Source organism: Lutra lutra, chromosome 1 (assembly GCF_902655055.1).
Source record: "Lutra lutra chromosome 1, mLutLut1.2, whole genome shotgun sequence".
Taxonomy (NCBI): domain Eukaryota; kingdom Metazoa; phylum Chordata; class Mammalia; order Carnivora; family Mustelidae; genus Lutra; species Lutra lutra.
The window spans coordinates 188418940-188437246 of NC_062278.1; positions in this window are offsets into that span (position 1 = coordinate 188418940).

Below are 18307 nucleotides of genomic sequence, written 5' to 3' on the forward strand. Positions count from 1 at the left end.
TGAAGGAGGAGATGAAGCATGAGAGACTGTGGACTCTGAGAAACAGAGGGTTTGGGGGAGCAGGGGGAATGGGTGAGCCTGGTGGTGGGTATTAAGGAGGGCATGTATTGCATGGAGCACTGGGTGAGGTGCATAAACAATGGATCTTGGAACACTGAAAAAAATTAAATTAAATTAAATTTAAAAAAAAAAAGCTTTTCTGCATGAGAACTCCTGCTTCCAGATATATTTATATATATATCTATAATTTATTTTTCCCTATTCTCACCAGTAACTACAGCTAAAAACTCTGGACATTATAGGTTAAACAAATATAAGAAAACCCTGGAAGTTGGGGAAAAGAAGGACAACCAGCTTGGAATTTTGGAACGCAGGAATGACATGGTGATGATGTCCCAGAGCTTTCTTCTGGCCTCATTTTGAAGATGAATCCAGCAACCAAGATATGTGATCAGGTAAAACAAAACAAGCCCCAACAAAAGCCTGCTTTCTCTAGCTGAAGGCCAGGAAAAGGGAAGCCATATGAGACCAAAAATCTTTTAGAAAATAAATGCTCTACTTTAGCCATACACTATAAAAAAAACTGCATCCTCACACTCATTCTATAATAAGGAAATGACTCTCCGTTTCCCCACTGAGTTGGTGAGGAACCCACCAGAAAGCTATTCAAGAGCCTGAATTTCTACCTTTACATTGTAATAATGAGGTGGTATCTCATTCCTTTGCCAGAGCAGTATAATAGGAGGCCTACCAAAACAGAACAGTTAAATAAGTTGCAGATCTTACAATGTAAAATTCAAAAATGTCAAGGTTTCAGTTAGAAATCACATCATACCAAGAACCAGGAAGATTATAACTTCAACAAGGAAAGAGAATAGAAACTGACACCAATGACAAAGATTTGAAAATTATGACAAAGATTTTCAAGCAGTCATCATAAATATGCTTCACTGAGCACACATAAATTCACTTGAAATACATTAAAAAATAAAAAGACTTATCAAAGAAAAAGAACAAAATAGAGATTCTAGAACAGAAATTTTAAAAAAGTAAAGATTTGTAGAACAAAATAGAGATTCTAGAACAGGAATGAAAAATGAAATGAATAGGCTCAACAAAAGAATGGAGAAGACAGTGGAAGGAATCAGTGAACTTGAAAATAGAATAGTAGAAACACCCAATTTAAACAACACAGATATATAGACTTAGATATAGGTAGATATAGATACAGATATGAAAGCGACCTGAGGAACTATGAAGAAAGATCTAACACCCATGTCCTTGGAGTCCAGTTGAGAAATGAAAGAGGATGATGGCAGGGGTTGAAGAGGCAGGTATTCAGAGAAAAAAATACCTGAAATTTCCCAAAATTTGGCAAAAGATACATACCTACAGATTCGAGAAGCTGAACATATCTCAAACACAATATACCCAAAGATATCCAAGCCAATACATCATCATTGAACCTCTGAAAAATAAAAACAAAGAAAAAATCTTGAAAGCAGTGACATAAAAATGATGTATTAACTAAAGAAAAAAAAAATTCAAATGACAGCGGATTTTTCATCAGAAACCATGAAAGCCAAAGGAAAGTGGCACACACTTTGAAAGTTCTGAAATATTAATCCAGAATCCTATATCCAATGAAAATATCCTTCCACTATGAAGGAAAACAGCCATTCTCAAATAAAGAGAAACTAAGGGAATTTGTTGCCAGCACCAGAATGGCTAAAGGAAATTTTTATAAAGATATAGAGGATAAAAGAAGGCATGAAACACCAGAAGGGAAGAGAGAGCAATAGAATGGGCAAAACATAGCAGATTTTCCTTCCCATCTTCCCTTCCCTTTTTAAAACTATGCTTGACAATTGAAGCAAAAATTATAACATCACATATGAATCTCAGTGTATGTAGAACTCAGACATATTTAAGACAGTTATATTCTAAATGGGAGAGAGTGATGCAATGTAAAGGGAGTTAAGATTTCTTCCCTTCAATCACATTGATAAAATGATGACAGCAGTAAACTGTGATAAGTTATGTAAAAACTTGCATATAATGTAATTCCCAGAACAACCACTAAAAGAGCTGTACATATAAAGAGGTACACTAAATAACAGGGTAGATAAATCAGAATGGAATTCTAAAAAATATAGAACACAGGGACCAAAAAAAAAAAAAAAAAAAGTAAAAGAAAAGAAATTTAAAAAAAGAAAGAAAGAAAGAAAGAAAATACCCAGGAAACAAAACAAGAAATGGCAGGCTTAACCTGTAATATGCCCATAATTACATTAAATACAGATGGCCTAAGTGCACCAATTACAAGAGAGATTGGCAAAGTGGATTACAAAAATATGACCTAGTTATATTCTTTCTATGAGAAACTCATTTCAATTAGTATGTTACAGGTAGGTTGGAAATAAGAGGATAAATAGATATTTACCATGCAAACAGTAGTCATACCATATAAAAATGGCCTCAAAATGGATCTTAGCTCTAAATGGAGACAGGGGTGCCTGGGTGGCTAAGTCCATTAAGCATCTGCCATTAGCTCAGGTCATGATCCCAGGTTCTTGGGATTGAGTCCCGCATTAGGCTCCCTGCTTACAGGGAGCCTGTTTCTCCCTCTCCTCCCAGCTTGTGCTCTTTCTTGGTATCTCTCCCTCCCTCAAATAAATAAATAAAATCTTTAATAAAAAATAAAGAGACAAAACTACAAAACTGTTAGAAAACAACATAGGAGTTAATTTCTGTGACCTAGGTAATGGTTTCTTAAGTATGACCCCAAAAGCAAAAGCGGCAAAAGAAAAAAATAGATAAATTGGGTTTTATCAAAATTAAAAACGTTTCTGTCTCAAAAATATCATCAAGAAAGTGAAAAGACAGTTCACAAAATGGGAGAAATATTTGCAAATTATGTGTATAAGAAGCTTTTATCCAGAAGACATACAACTCAACAAATAACCCAATTAAAAAATGGGCAAAAGGTTTGAGTAAACATTTGTCCAAACAAGATATGCCATTACCCAAGAAACACATGAAAAAATACCAAACATCATTAATCCTCAGAAAACTGCCAGTCATGTTCACAATGAGATAGCATTTCACACTCACTAGAATAACTGAATCAAAAAGACAGACAACTGGTGTTAGTGAGAATGTGAAAAATGGCAATCCTCACCCATAACTGATGGGATTGTAAAATGGTAAGTTCCCTTTAGCAAATAGTTGAGCAGTTTTTCTATGTTAAACATAGACTCATACGGTGAGTGAAAACATAGAGTCATACGGTGACTCTATGTTAAACTCAAACATAGAGTCATACGGTGACTCTATGTTAAACATAGAGTCACCGTATGACCCACCAGTTACAAAGCTATGTATATTCCTAAGAGATAAGAAAACATATGCCTACACAAAACTTATATATTAATGGTCACAGTAGTATTATTCATAATAATAGTACTAGTAGTATTATTCATAATAACCAAAGGGGCAAACAATCCAAGTGTCCAACAACCGATGAACGGAAAATAAAATGCAGTATATCCATATAACAGGGTATTATTCAGCCATAGAAAGGAATGAAATACTGACACATGCTACAACATGAAGGAACTTGAACACATCATGCTAAGTGAAAAAACGTCAGTCACAAAAGAATATATATTATATGATTCCATTTATATGAAATGTCCAGAAGATTCAAATCCATAGAGACAGAAAGTAAGTGTTGCCAGGGCTGGATGGAGGAAGGAATGTTTGTTTCTGGTGGTAAAAAATGTACTAAAATTAGATAGTGGTGATGATTGTTCAACTCTATGATTATGCTGCAAACCACTGCATTGTACACTTTATTTTTATTTTTATTTATTTGTCAGAGAGAGAGAGAGAATGAGCACAAGCAGGGGGAGGGGCAGGCAGAGGGAGAAGCAGGCTCCCCACTAAGCAAGCAGCCCAATGTGGGACTCGATTCCAGGACTCTGGGATCATGACCTGAGCTGAAGGCAGACACTTAATTGACAGAGCCACCCAGGCATCCCTGAATTGTACACTTTAAAAGCATGAATTTTAAGATATCTGAATTACATACCAATAAAGCAATTGTTTATAAAATTAAGAAGAAAAAAAAGAAAATACAGCAGGAGTGCTTATATTAATAACAGCTAAAGTAGAGTTTGGATCAAATAAAATGACCAGGGACAAAGAAAGAAAGTATATATGATAAAAGTCAACCCACCAAGAATACATAGTTACCCTAAATATTTATGCACCAAACAATACAGTTGTAAGATGTGTAAAGCCAAAACTGATGAACTGAAAGGAATTCACAATTGTAGCTGGAGACTTCAGTATCTGCTTCTCAACAACTAATAAAACAGATGAACAACAACAACAACAACAACAACAACAAAACCAGCAAGGATATATCATCAACACCATCCACCAACAGGATCTAGTCAATACACATAAAACACTCACATTCTATTCTAGCATTCACAGTACTACACTAACGTAGACTATAATTGAGCCATAAAACAAACCTCAACAAATTTAAAAGAATTAAAACCATTCAGAGTGTGTTCCTCATGCTAGAAATGAAAAACAGAAAGGTAACAGGGAAATCTAAACACTTGGAAACTCAACAACATACTTTAAATAACCCATGGGATTAGAAAAGATGAAAAACCTCAAATCAATAGTTTACACCATAGGAAATTAGAAAAAGAAGAGCAAATTAAACCGAAAGTGGGCACAAGGAAATAAATGACAAATATAAGGATAGAAACGAATAAAATTGAAAACAAAACAATAGATAAAATTAATGAAACAACTAAAACATCCTTTCGTAGGTGAATGGTTAAACAAAATGTTCTATGTCCACATCACGGAATACCACTCAGGAATAAAATGGAATGAACTAGTGATAAATATATCACACTGGACAGAACTCAAGGACAGTATGCTAAGTGATAAAAGCCCATCTCATTAGGTCACATAGTGTATGATTTCATTTATGTAAGATTCTCAAAATGACAAAATTATAGAGACAGAAAAAAAAAAAGATCTGTATTTGCTAGATGTTCAGGTTGGTGGAAAGTGTTTCTTGATTATGGCAGTGGTTACCTTAATCTACAGATGTGATAAGATGAAATGGAACTCTAACATACCATGTTTTACCCATTTTCTTATTTTGCTATTATACTATAATTATGTAAAATATAACCATTGGGGAAGCAAGAATGAGGGGACATCTCTGTACTGTCATTACAACTTCCTATGAACCATTGTTATTTCCAAATTTATAATTTTAAATAAAATTTACTTCTTTTTTTTTTTTAAAGATTTTATTTATTTATTTGACAGAGAGAGATCACAAGCAGGCAGAGAGGCAGGCAGAGAGAGGGGAGGAAGCAGGCTCCCTGCTGAGCAGAGAGCCCGATGCGGGGCTCGATCCCAGGACCCTGAGATCATGACCTGAGCCGAAGGCAGCGGCTTAACCCACTGAGCCACCCAGGCGCCCCTAAAATTTACTTCTTTATGTTACTAGGACCATGTATGTTTATTATTTATAAATGCCCCCTTAGGAACACTGTGGTTTGAATACTTATTCAAATACAGAGGAAACATCAGAAAACTTGTTTTTAAGTGCTGACTTACCCACATTTCAACTTTGTGATTTTGGGAAAGCAAATTTACCTCTGGGAAGGCTTTAGATAATATTTAATGGACTGTTTGGTAGACTTTGTGTTCTCTAATGTGTTTTGCATGCAGCTGAGGAGCCCTAGCCTGCTTATGCCACAGAGCGCTTAAGAAGGAGCACTTGTTTTTAATATAAGTATACCCCAATTATTGCATGGGACATACTTACATTTTTAAAAAAGATTCTGTATTCCTGAAATTCAAACTTAACTAGATGGCGTGTGTTTTCTTTCCTGCACCTTGCAAACCTCAATGGTGTGGGACTGGGTTGAACAGAACCCCAGCCTGTGGTCCCTTAGAGAAGCAGCAGCCACAGGGTTTGAAATTTTCTTAGAAATGCAGAATATCAGGCCCCCCCACCTTGGACTTTCTGCATCAGGATGTGTACTCTCACAAGATTCTCCCGGTGATGTACACGTACACTAACATTTGAAAACAGCAGACTAAAGGAGGTGGACAGTCTGTTCACCTTGAGAGCACAGGTGCAGACTGAAGGAGCCACCAGGCCAGCTTGGGCCAGTTGTCCTTGCAGGACTGTGGGCCCAATGCTGCCAGACCTCTTCCTTTTTCCAAAGAATAAGAGGGTCTAGATTTTTATATAAAACTTCTCGATTTACAGATGTTGGCAACCAACTCAGTGTGTCCAAACGACTTTGTGAACCAAATAAAACAAGAAGATGTGGTATATATACACAATGGAATACTATGCAGCCATCAAAAGAAATGAAATCTTGCCATTTGCGACGACGTGGATGGAACTAGAGGGTATCATGCTTAGCAAAATAAGTCAATCGGAGAAAGACAACTATCATACGATCTCCCTGATATGAGGGATAGGAGATGCAACATGGGGGGTTAAGGGGGTAGGAGAAGAGTAAATGAAACAAGATGGAATTGGGAGGGAGACAAACCATAAGTGACTCTTAATCTCACAAAACAAACTGAGGGTTGATGGGGGGAGAGAGGTTGGGAGGGGGGTGGGATTATGGACACTGGGGAGGGTATGTGCTATGGTGAGTGCTGTGAAGTGTGTAAACCTGGTGATTCACAGACCTGTACCCCTGGGGATAAAAATATATTATATGTTTATAAAAAATAAAATTAATTAAAAAAAAAACTAAAAAAAAAAAAAACAAGTCTGCAGAGTGAACTCAGTTGGTGGACCATCTGTTTGGTTACCCCTGGTCTACAACAATTCCTACAGAGGTTATGAATGTAAGATTTTATAGAGGCAACAAGACGAATACAAATGCCTGAACCCTCACCGCAATAATGAGCAGTATTAGTAAAGAGTCAATATGATATCTGAATTATATACTAATAAAGCAATTATTTATTAAATTAAGAAGAAAAGAGAAAACAAAATAAAGGAGTACTTACATTAGTAACGACAAAGTAGAGTTTGGCTTAAATAAAATGAGTGTGAATGAGCAGCATAGGCTGCGTGTGTACTGGGGTGCATACATGCAGGTACGTGTGGGTATGTGCCTCGTGAGCGTGTGAAGAATCCGTGTGTGTGTATGCATGCCTCTGTGTCTGGGTGTGTGCATATTTTTGTGTGTGCAGGGGTGTGGACATGTATTTATGCGTGTGTTTTGTGCATGTAGGTGTGCATACATGGTTACAGTGAGGCTCTAGTATTTTATTTTTCCTCTTTTTTTCTTTGCAGCTGCTGAAGATCTTTTGTCAGTAGTTCTAATCTTCTCCTTTAAATATCTGTCATTATGTCCGCCCCGGGACGTGCAAGAGTAGCCAATTCCTCATAGCAGTAATCGTGTTAACTGGGTGGCTCAGTTGGTTAAGCTTCTGACTCTTGATTTCCACTCAGGTTAGGATCTCAGGGTCTTGGAATTGAGCCCTGGATTGGGCTCCCTGCTCAGCAGGGAGTTTGCTTGAGATTCTTCCTCTGCCCCTTCCCCTGCTCGCTCGCTCGCTCATGTGTGTGCTCTCTCTCTCTCTCTCTCTCTGAAATAAATAAATAAATCTTTTTAAAAAGGGAAAAAAAAAAGGGGGAGCTCTAGCTCCAGATGCAGATTAGCTTTTAAGTAGGGGGATGTTTTTTCCCCTAACATTTGAAGGAAGATGCCTTTGTGACTCTGCAGAAGGACATCTCTTTGTGACTGCTCAGTCCTATAGATTTCTGTCTCTCTCCCACAGATCTTTTCATTCTTCTGTCTCTCTCCAACAGATCTTTTCATTTGTTCTCTCTCCCACAGATCTTTTTTTCATTTGTTCTGCAGTCACAGAATGACTTTCAAACCCCTTTCCTTGGTTGGAGACAAGCTGGTTAAGTCCAACCAGTAAGGATCTTTTTGATTCTAGAACGAGACTTGGTTCTACTCTACCCCTATGTGCTATTAAAGCCCAGACTTTTGCAATATCATTCTTTTCCTCCCTCTGGATGCCGTGGTTACAGTGAAATGTGTGCACATGCATGGACCCAAAAATTCCCAGGTTCATGTGTGTGCCTAAATAACCATGTCAAAGCCAAGGAAGCGCCAGTGGATGAACCTGGAGGTCCTATCAATGCCTCTGTGTCCACCTGTGCTCTGCTGCATCTGGTGGGTCAGAATCCTTTCATGTGGGGTGAGCCATGTTTTGGGGAGGGATGTTCTCTTCTACCTGATGAGTTTGGACTCTCCCTAGTGCCTTAATCTTGACTGAATAGACTACTATATTTGACTGGATAAAATTATATTTGACAATTCTGCCTCTGGTTTATAGGAAAGAACATTCCGCTCACTGTTATTTGAGCCATGCTTACAAAAATAGCTATTAAATTATCCTTAATTGCAGAAAAGAATGTACTTGTAACAATTGGCATTAAACCTATTTCTTCAAAATCAACAATTTGTATCTAAAATTTCCATGAAGTTTCCATTATGTTCCTTAATATGTCCATGTTTGCAAAGTTTAAAAGTTTTGAATTACATCAAATAAAATGTATACCTTTGGCAGTTCTGCCAGGTTAAAATTATAGCGGTAGTTTGTTCATTAACTATTTGTTACTTGTTTTCCAATTTTCCTTTGAGCAATGAATAATAGTAAGAAAATAGTACTCAAGTTAAAATAGAAGGACAATGTAAAAATTTTGTCCCCTTCAAATGTTTGTCCACAAAATCCTTTTTCCTTATTCATTGTTATAAGATGCGGTCTTCCACTCTCTTATTGTAGCTTGACATGTAAGAGATTTCAGTAATGTCAGGCAAGAACTTTTTCACAAGCCCATTATAGTTGTTTTGTACAGTGAATACACACAAGTGGGTATAATCAGCTTACATATTCTTTGGCAATAAATGTGGCACTCTGGGACCATTAACAACTCTAATATCTTCCCGTTACTTAAGTGGCCCAAAAGAGATGGAAAACTTCCAAAAGGGGGTTAGCTCACTTCCGGAGAAAAATCTGGCTCACCCACTCGTGAATAAAAAATATATAGACACTTTGAGTTAGCTTTATGATTGTGATATGTGAGACTATCTACTCCTTTTATGTCCCCCCTTGTGAAAATTAGGTAGAATTGAACATTTATGTTATAGTAGGGAAATAGGAAAACCTGTGCTCCCTGAACATGAACCAAATGAAAGACAGTTTTTTTCCCTGGAATTTATCTGCTTCTCTGCATTTTTGCAACCTCTATGAAAACAGATTTGTAATAAGTTCATATATTCATTCAACAAATGCTAAGGAAGAGCTTAGTATGTAAATACAAGAGTAATCAAGAGAGACATTGTCCCTGCCTTCACAACACTGACATTTTGTGGGGAGAGGGACCAAAAAAAAAAAAAAAATCAACAAACAAAATCATTGCAAATTTCAAAAAATACAATTAAAGAAATTGCTGAATGGTACAAGATTTACCTCAGATACAGCAATGAAGAAAGGTCTCCAAAGAGAGGCTCTTTTAGCTGAGGTATGAGAAAATGAGAAGGACAAAGTGTAATCCAAGTAGAGAGAATGGCAGGCCTTGAAATAGGAAAGAATTTGAAGATATGACTGAGAGGGATGGGTACTCTGCTGTTGACTCCATAAGAAGCACCATTAGACAGAGAAGCAGAGGCTCTGAATTTAGTACATTTGGGTTTGCTCTAAATGTAAGGGAAAGACATTAAAGATTTTAAGCCAGGTCATCTTAATCTGATTCTTCTTTCTACTTTGTGGAAGATGGATTAAAGGGGGCCAGGGATAGAGAGATAACTTTGAAACAGAACAAAATAAAACAAAACAAAACAAAGACCTTTTTTTTTTTTCTTTTTTTTAAGAGACCGAGTAACCAGGGATGATGGTCTGGGCCAGGATTGAGCTGGAAGGATTGACCACTTCATCATACAGGTTGGACTGGAGAATTGACAGAACTTGTTGATGGCTTGGAAGTGGAAGAAGAGGTAAAAGGAGGAGCAAAGATGACTCCTCTGTTTCTGGCTTGAGTGTTTGAGAGGAACTTGGTGTCTCTTGCTAATGGAGGGAGGCCAGACTACTTTCATATTTCATATCTGCAGGAGGACTATAACAGTTATTCTTACTGTACTAGTGTTTCAGATGATGTTCACTACACAACATGATGCAGTTTCTTTTTTTATCATGCTTAGCTATTTTTTATTTCATCCTAAGTGTAGATTTCTGCAGTTACCTAATATATTACATGGATAATGTTGATATCGGTGATTTTTTAAAAACAAGGAAAAGACTTCTGCCCTTAGAAGCAATTTCTTGCATATATCCAGTATATGTGACCTTAACCCTTATCATGGAAAAATAAGCACAAGACTTGATGTAAAGCTTTCTTTCAAGCACCCATTGTGTGGTCTATGATTCACCTTGAAAAGCTGGTGGTACGCTAACAGGAGACCTCACAAATATTCATAACAATATACCACCACAGATTTCTGTTTTATACAGGTCAGTGGAGAACCATCCCTGCGGAATCAATGTCTCCAACTTCTTGAATGTCTAAATTTAAAAAGAATATATTCCTGCTAAGATTCCTATCAACTCTTGCTGATTATGTTTCATAAAAGCAAATTCTCGTACAGTGGGCTTTTAAAAGGACCAATTTTCTGCTTCTCTTGACTCTCTGAGACATTCAGGAATTAATGAAAAAAGCAATGCCTGTCCGGCTTGTAAGCATCACGGTCTTATTTCTGCATAAATTCTCACAGGTTAACTCAAAAAACAGTTCAGGGTCAAAATCTCATCTGGTCACCTAGATTAAAAACTAATTTCTCTAAAGTAGATCCTATATTGAAGCTTTTTCATGCAAATAAATAGCAAGGGCCTTATCCTTCCTTCCTTTATTAGTTGGGCATGTCATGAATTTCAACAGAACATTTTGTTCTGTCCTCTAATTACATGCGTTATCAGGAAAAATCTATCCCTTGCATACATATCATTAGAAGCAGCTCTAAGAGTGTGGTTCTATCAAAGGGCTCGTCACGGCAGTTCACCGTAATATTGACAGTTTAATCTTTTTGTTTCATACAAGATTAAAAGTGGCTTGATGTCCGTCTCTTCATAGCTCGGACCGTGAATCCAATCGGACTCAGTCCGTATCTAAGTGCCGCCTCTATCATGAAGATGGACTCCCATTTTCCCAAGATATCAGGTAATCATCTGCCTTTATGGGGAAAACACATCGCTGATGAGAAAACCCCAGAAAACTGATTTTCCCAAAAAATAATGTTTACTCACAATTACGTGGCTGAACAATGGAATCAACACTCTCCTTTCCCTTTAGACAAAGTGACAAACCAGAACTGTCACTCACTCACAGGCTCTTTCCTCTTATGCAGTTTAAAGACATCATTCCGTCTGGTCATTTGTTTTATTGGCTATTGAAACATGATGGTTACCATTGAAATGAAATGACTTTTCAAAGCCCTTTATTGGATCCCAGGATGTGTCAGTAAAAAGAAAGAAAGAAAGAAACAGATGGAATTTGAACACAAAGAAAAACGACCTTCACTCAGAAACTATTTATTAAAATGATAGTACAATGCACTTTGTCTGTGAGGTGGCAAGTCACAAATAAGAAATATGGGAACCCATAGAGCTGTTGAAATTTAAATGACATGGCAGGTTTCCATCAGAAATGCAACAGAAATTTAGAGTTAGGCTTTCCTGGCAGATTTATGTTTCAGTAAACAAACAAAAGGACTTTCTTGACTACAGTGCCAGGGGCAGGGAAAGAGCCATGAGAATTGGAGAGAATGTGGGGGAATTGATGTGCTTTTCCCCTTTCATTCAGTATACTTATATATTTCACCCACATTTATATTCATATTGAGGACCAAGCTTCCCTGAATGAGATTCAGCACATCTTATTAGAATGTGCTGAAACATTACACCTTCGAATAGCTGCAAAGTGGGGCCTCCGGGAGAAGACGCCCTTTTCCATTCTTTATAGTCCGCGAAATTTCAAGTTTAATCTCTGAACAATGTCATGGGTGTTATTTCATGACTGAAATGATTTTGCAACAAACGCCTACTCTTGTGCAAATGAGGACATGTTTTGTATCTCAATAAAAATGAGCAGAGTGGGTTTAAATAGAAATGAGAGATCCGGGGGCACCTGCGTGGCTCAGTTGTTAAACATCTGCCTTCGGCTCAGGTCACGATCCCTGGGTCATGATATCGAGACTTGCATTGGGCTGGCTGCTCAGCAGAGGGTCTGCGTCTCCCTCTCCCACTCCTCCTACTTGTGTTCCCTCTCTTGCTGTGTCTCTCTGTGTCAAATCAATAAAATCTTAAAGAAGAAAAAAGAAATGAAAGATTTGAAGAGTACCTCTGAATATTTGGGAAAGTGTCCGGTGTACTTTGAAAGGAGCAGTAGACAGCTTCTTTGTCTGATAGGGGGGCTTCCCTCTCCCTTGTCTCCCCTGAGATGAGTGTGGACATTGTTGCTTCCATGTTTTTATCAATACCACAGCAGTCACATTGGAAAGCATGAGGTGGTGGAAAGCTTTTCTGGGCTTCCCAGACAAACCTTTTTACCCAAAATCCTTAAAGGCAGACAATGAGATTATAATATCAGGCTATGGAAAGATTGGTCATCCTGGGGGTGCCTGGGTGGCTCAGTGGGTTAAGTCTCTGCCTTCAGCTCAGGTCATGATCTCAGGGTCCTGGAATCATGCCCCATGTCGGGCTCTCTGCTCAGCGGGGAGCCCGCTTCCTCCTCTCTCTCTCTGCCTGCCTCTCTGCCTACTTGTGCTATTTGTCAAATAAATAAATAAAATCTTTTTTTTTAAATGTTAAAAAAAATAAAAAAATAAAAAGATTGGTCATCCTGTTCTCCTTGGCTGGGTCATCCTGAAGAATGGGTGGTAGTAGGCAATGAGGCCTAGCCTGTAGCTAATCTAACAGACGTGATCTAACGGAGCTGCTGTCTGTCATTGCATGTGTAAGGAGTGATTTTTTTAGGTCTCTCTTGTTTCTCTTTTGTTTCTGCTTTTGTTACCCTAAACCTGCACATGATTCTAGGGCGTATGGCCAAGCAGTGAGAAACCCAGAGATTTTCTAAGAGGTTCTTAAGGCTGCTGTCTCATCAGGTTTTCTTTACTCTACCAGTGATAAGGCCAGTCCGTTCTAAGAGAGACACTTTGGGAAAGCGTCCTTAGGTTTTGTTGCGCTATGACTGCTTTATGTAGTAAACTTAAAGCCCAACTTGTTGGAAGCGTTTGTTTGAATTCCAAAGACTTGCTCTGGGAAGAAATGTGTTAATCAGTGACCACTTTCATCTCTTCTCTCCTGTGTGATGTCAGGCAGAAGCTGCCACAGGGCCGTTATGAACACAGAAATGCTCTGTCCTCTGTAGTCTTCAAATTTGAAAGCATAAAGCAAATGAGTTGTGATGGAATCACTATCAGATGGTAGGCATACTTTTCAGGAAAGAGTACTTCTTGACCTTTTCTAAAGAGCAAGCTCCCGTTCAAACTCAAAGTGAGAGGTATGGTTTGCTTTATAAAGTGTGAAAGTATCTGAGGACATTATGAAGAACTCAGACACTGTAGAGGTAATATGAAAACAGATTAAGATTCCAATTCAAATTGTCCCTTAAAGGATGAAGACTTTCTTTCCTTATGAGTTATAAAAAAATCCGTTCAATCTAAGTGTGGCAACTACCTTCAAGATAACAAAGAGGAATATTTGTAGTGTAGTGACTGTGTAATTTATGAAAAATGATATCTAGTTATACATGAACAGTTGCTGTGTTGGGCTTTTGGCACTTGATCAGGCAAATTGTTTTTGTATGTTTTATAGCTATGTTTTTGTATAAATATAAATTCATTTATTAATTTTGGATAAATATATACATCTATAGTTAAATATAAATGTTATATCATTTGTATATGAATATACACTTATATTTACATATACACATAATTAATGAGAGCATACTATTGGTTTTTTTCTTGCCTTTTGTGGGCGCTATTCTTTTGGCAAATATTGTTAAATGGCAGTTTCTAGACCGTGAATAATATATGTGGCCAATTGCCTCTTTCCATAAATGTAATTAAGCAGAAGAGTGAGTCAGAGATAAGCTCCAGCTTCTAGTTCATTTTTATAGACATTTGGTAATGATGAACTGAGCAATCAAGTGTCTGTGTAAACTGATGTAACTTTTCATACCATGAGCCTAATTATAGCTCTGCTTAAACACAAGCTAAATTGATAGCGAATATACTTCTAACCTGAAACCTAGTCTCAATAGTGCTTATAATTGTAGGGTTTTTTTTGTTTTGTTTTTTGTTTGTTTGTTTGTTTGTTTGTTTTTTAGAGTGAGGGGACTTCGGAGTGCCATGTGAATTATTACTGCAAATGTTCTTCTCTTCAGTAACATCATAGAGAGAAGCCTTGTCTTTGAAATTTATGCCACTCAAGCCCAGGGAAGCGTATTTCCATCATTCGATTCCCTGGGAGGTCTGCAGCCCAAGCAGAAGACAAGGAAATATTTTGCAAATTCAGTGCAAACTGGATAACCAAACAACTTCTCATGGAACTTATTTTCAAGCAGAAAATACGAGCAAATGAGCGAAATAGTTAATTTTTTACAATTTACATTTTTTAAAATCACATGATTAAATAATTGTGCTAAGTACTGGGAAGGAAACCAATAGATGAAAGATAACTGGGCACCTATGTTAGGCATCCGGTTAGGCTCCTCAGAGGAACTGATCTTCCAACAGAGACTCCAAGGGAGGCAAGTGCAATGTTCCTGAGGCAGAACACAGTGTGACTGCTATAGGTATTCTTAGAAAGTTGTGCGTTTGCAGCTTAGTGAGAGAAGAGAGCAGGAAGAATTTGGATTTGGGGTGGAGTGGGGGAGGGGGAAGAAATAGAGAGGCATCTCCTTCTTCTTCTTTTTTTTTTTTTAATTTTATTTATTTATTTGACAGAGATCACAAGTAGGCAGAGCAGCAGGCAGAGGGAGAGGGAAAAGCAGGCTCACCGCTAAGCAGAGAGCCTGATGCAGGGCTCGATCCCAGGACCTGGGATCATGACCTGAGCCCAAGGCAGAGGCCTTAACCCACTGAGCCACTCAGGTGCCCTGAGAGGGGTCTCCTTCTTATACAATTCATGCTGTTAATCTGATTGTTCTCTAACCTTACACTTAACTTCCGTCGCATCCCAGTTAAAAAATTAAAAATATAGATGATAGCTAGATATATAGATAGATAGATAAAAAAATAAATGGAAGTTTATAATGTTTCATACTCAGAGACTCAGAGACTATCAACCCTAATATATAAATCATCCCACCACCATTGACATAGACTCCATCAAAGAATAAAGGTCTCATCATTGAAAAAAAAAGTCTAAATTGTCTAAGCACTGTGCTTATAAAAAGGCTGGTGGCAGTGTCTTATATAAAGGGCAAATAATCTAAGACAAATGCTGGCAGGGTGCCTGGGTGGCTCAGTGGTTTAAAGCCTCTGCCTTCAGCTCAGGTCATGATCCCAGGGTCCTGGGATTGAGCCCCACATCTGGGCTCTCTTCTCAGCCGGGTGCCTGCTTCCCATCTCTCTCTGCCTGCCTCTCTGCCAACTTGTGATCTCTATCTGTCAAGTAAATAAAAATAAATCTTTAAAAAAATACACATGCTGGCACCCTCAGTAACCTTGGATCACATAGAACTGATAAATTACAAACCGGTTCACAACTATTTGGCACCATGAAAATAACCCTTCACTGAGATGTGCTTAATATTAATCCCTTGTCTCTTACAAGGAAATTATAAAACATAGCTAATCCCAGTGCAAATGGCCAATAAGTATATGATAAATCACCCACCTAACATGAATGAAAGAAATACAAATCACAGGAATTAATAAACAACATAAAAAGATGTTCAACCAGTACATAATTAAAACCTAATTTACAACATTACTTTTTTTTTCTTCTAACTATCAGATTAATAGGAATTTAAGATTTGTTATTATCCAAAGCTGGTAAAGAAGTGAAGAGTATTTGCCTTCAAATACTGTTGGAAGAAATATATGTTGGTATATTTTAAAAATTGAGATGTAATTGATATATAACATTATATTAGTTTCAGATGTGCAACATTTTGATGCTGTTGATGCATGTAGATATTGCAAAATGATCTCCACAGTGACTCTGGTTAACATCCATCAGCACATATCGTTATAAATTTTTTTTCTTGTCAAGAGAACATTCAAGATCTACTCTCTTAACAACTTTCAAGTTACATTAAAGTATTATTAACTACAGTCACCAGTCCCCAGGATTTATGCATAACTTGAAATTTGTACTTTTTGACCTTTACACATTTCCTCTCACCCCCACCTCTGGAAACCACCAGTCTTTTCTCTGTATCCAGGAGTTTTTGGTTTTTTTTTTTAAATTCCCTATATAAGTGATATCATATGATACTTGTCTTCTCTGCCTGACTCATTTCACTTAGCACAGTGCCCTCAAGTTCCACCCATGTTGTCACAAATGGCAGAATTTTATTCTTTTTATGGCTGAATGATATTTAATTGCATAGAGTATGCTGCATTTTCTTTATCTATTTATCTATTCATGGATAAAGTTGTTTGCATGTTTTGACTATTGTAAATAATGCTGCAGTAAACACGAAGGTGCAGATATCTTTTCCAGTTAATGGTTTTATTTCCTTCTGATAAATACCTAGAAATGGAATTGCTGGATCACATGGTAATTCTATTTAATTTTTTGAGGACCCTCCGTACTATTTTCCATCACGGCTCCACTAATTTATGTTCCCACCAATGATGTACAAGTATTCTCTCTTCTCCACATTCTCACTAACACCTGTTATTTCTTGCCTTTAGCTAATACCCAGTCTAACAGATGTGGGGTGATATCTCATTGTGGTTTTGGCTTGCATTTCCTAATGATTGAGCACTTTTTCAAGCATCTTTGGGCCATTTTTATGTCTTCTTTGGAAATATGTTAGTCTATTCAGATCTTCTGCTCATTTTTTAGTTGGACTATTTGACTATTTTGCTATGAGTTGTATGAGGTTTTTTTTTAATGTATTTTGCATATTAACCCCTCATCAGATACATGATTTACAAATACTTTCTCCCATTTCATAACATGGATTGCCTTTTCATTTGTTGATGGTTTCCCATCCGGCGCATAAGCTTTTGGGTTTGGCGTAGTCCTCCTTGTTTACTTTCATTTTTATTGTCTTTGCTTTTGGTGTCAAATTAAAAAAAATAAAATAAAATCGCTAAGACCAATGTCTAGGATCTTATCACCTGTGTTCTTTTAGGAGTAATAGTCTTATGTTCAAGTCCTTAACCCATTTTGAGTTGATAATGGTCCAGCTTCATTCTTTTGCATGTGGCTCTCCAGTTTTATCAACACTATTTACTACCCTTTCCTCATTGCATGTTCTTGGCTTCTGTGTTGTAAATTAATTGAGCATATATGCCTGGGTTTATTTCTGGGCTCTTTATTCTGCTCCATTTATGTATGCATCTGTTTTTGTGCCGATACTGTACTGTTTTGATTACCTTAGCTTTGTAATCTAGTTTGAAATCAGAAAGTGTGATGCTTTGTTCTTTCTCAAAATTGTTTTGGCTATTTGATGTCTTCCGTGTTTCCAATACAAATTTTAGGTTTATTTTATTTCTGTGAAAAATGCCATTGAAATTTTCATAAGGATTGCATCTATAGATTGCTTTGAGTAGTATGGTAATTTTAATAATATTAATTCTTTCAATCCGTGGGCATGGAATGTCTTCCCATTTATTAGTATTTTCAGTTCCTTTCAACAATGCCTTATAGTTTTTCAGGTACAAGTCTTTTACCTCCTGGGTTAAATTTATTGCTAGGTATCTTGTTCTTTTTGATGTAGTTGTACATGGGATTGTTTTCTTGACTTCTCTTTCTGATAGTTTACTATTGGTGTATAAAAATGCCACTGGTTATTGTATATTGAGTTCGTATCCTGCAACTTTACTGAATTTTTTAGTTCTAACAGTTTTTTGGTGGAGTCTTGAGGATTTTCTATATATAAACTATCATGTCATCTGCAAATAGAGAGACTTTCACTTTTTCCTTTCTATTCTGAATAACTTTTATTTATTTTTCTTGCCTGTTCCTCTAGCAAGGA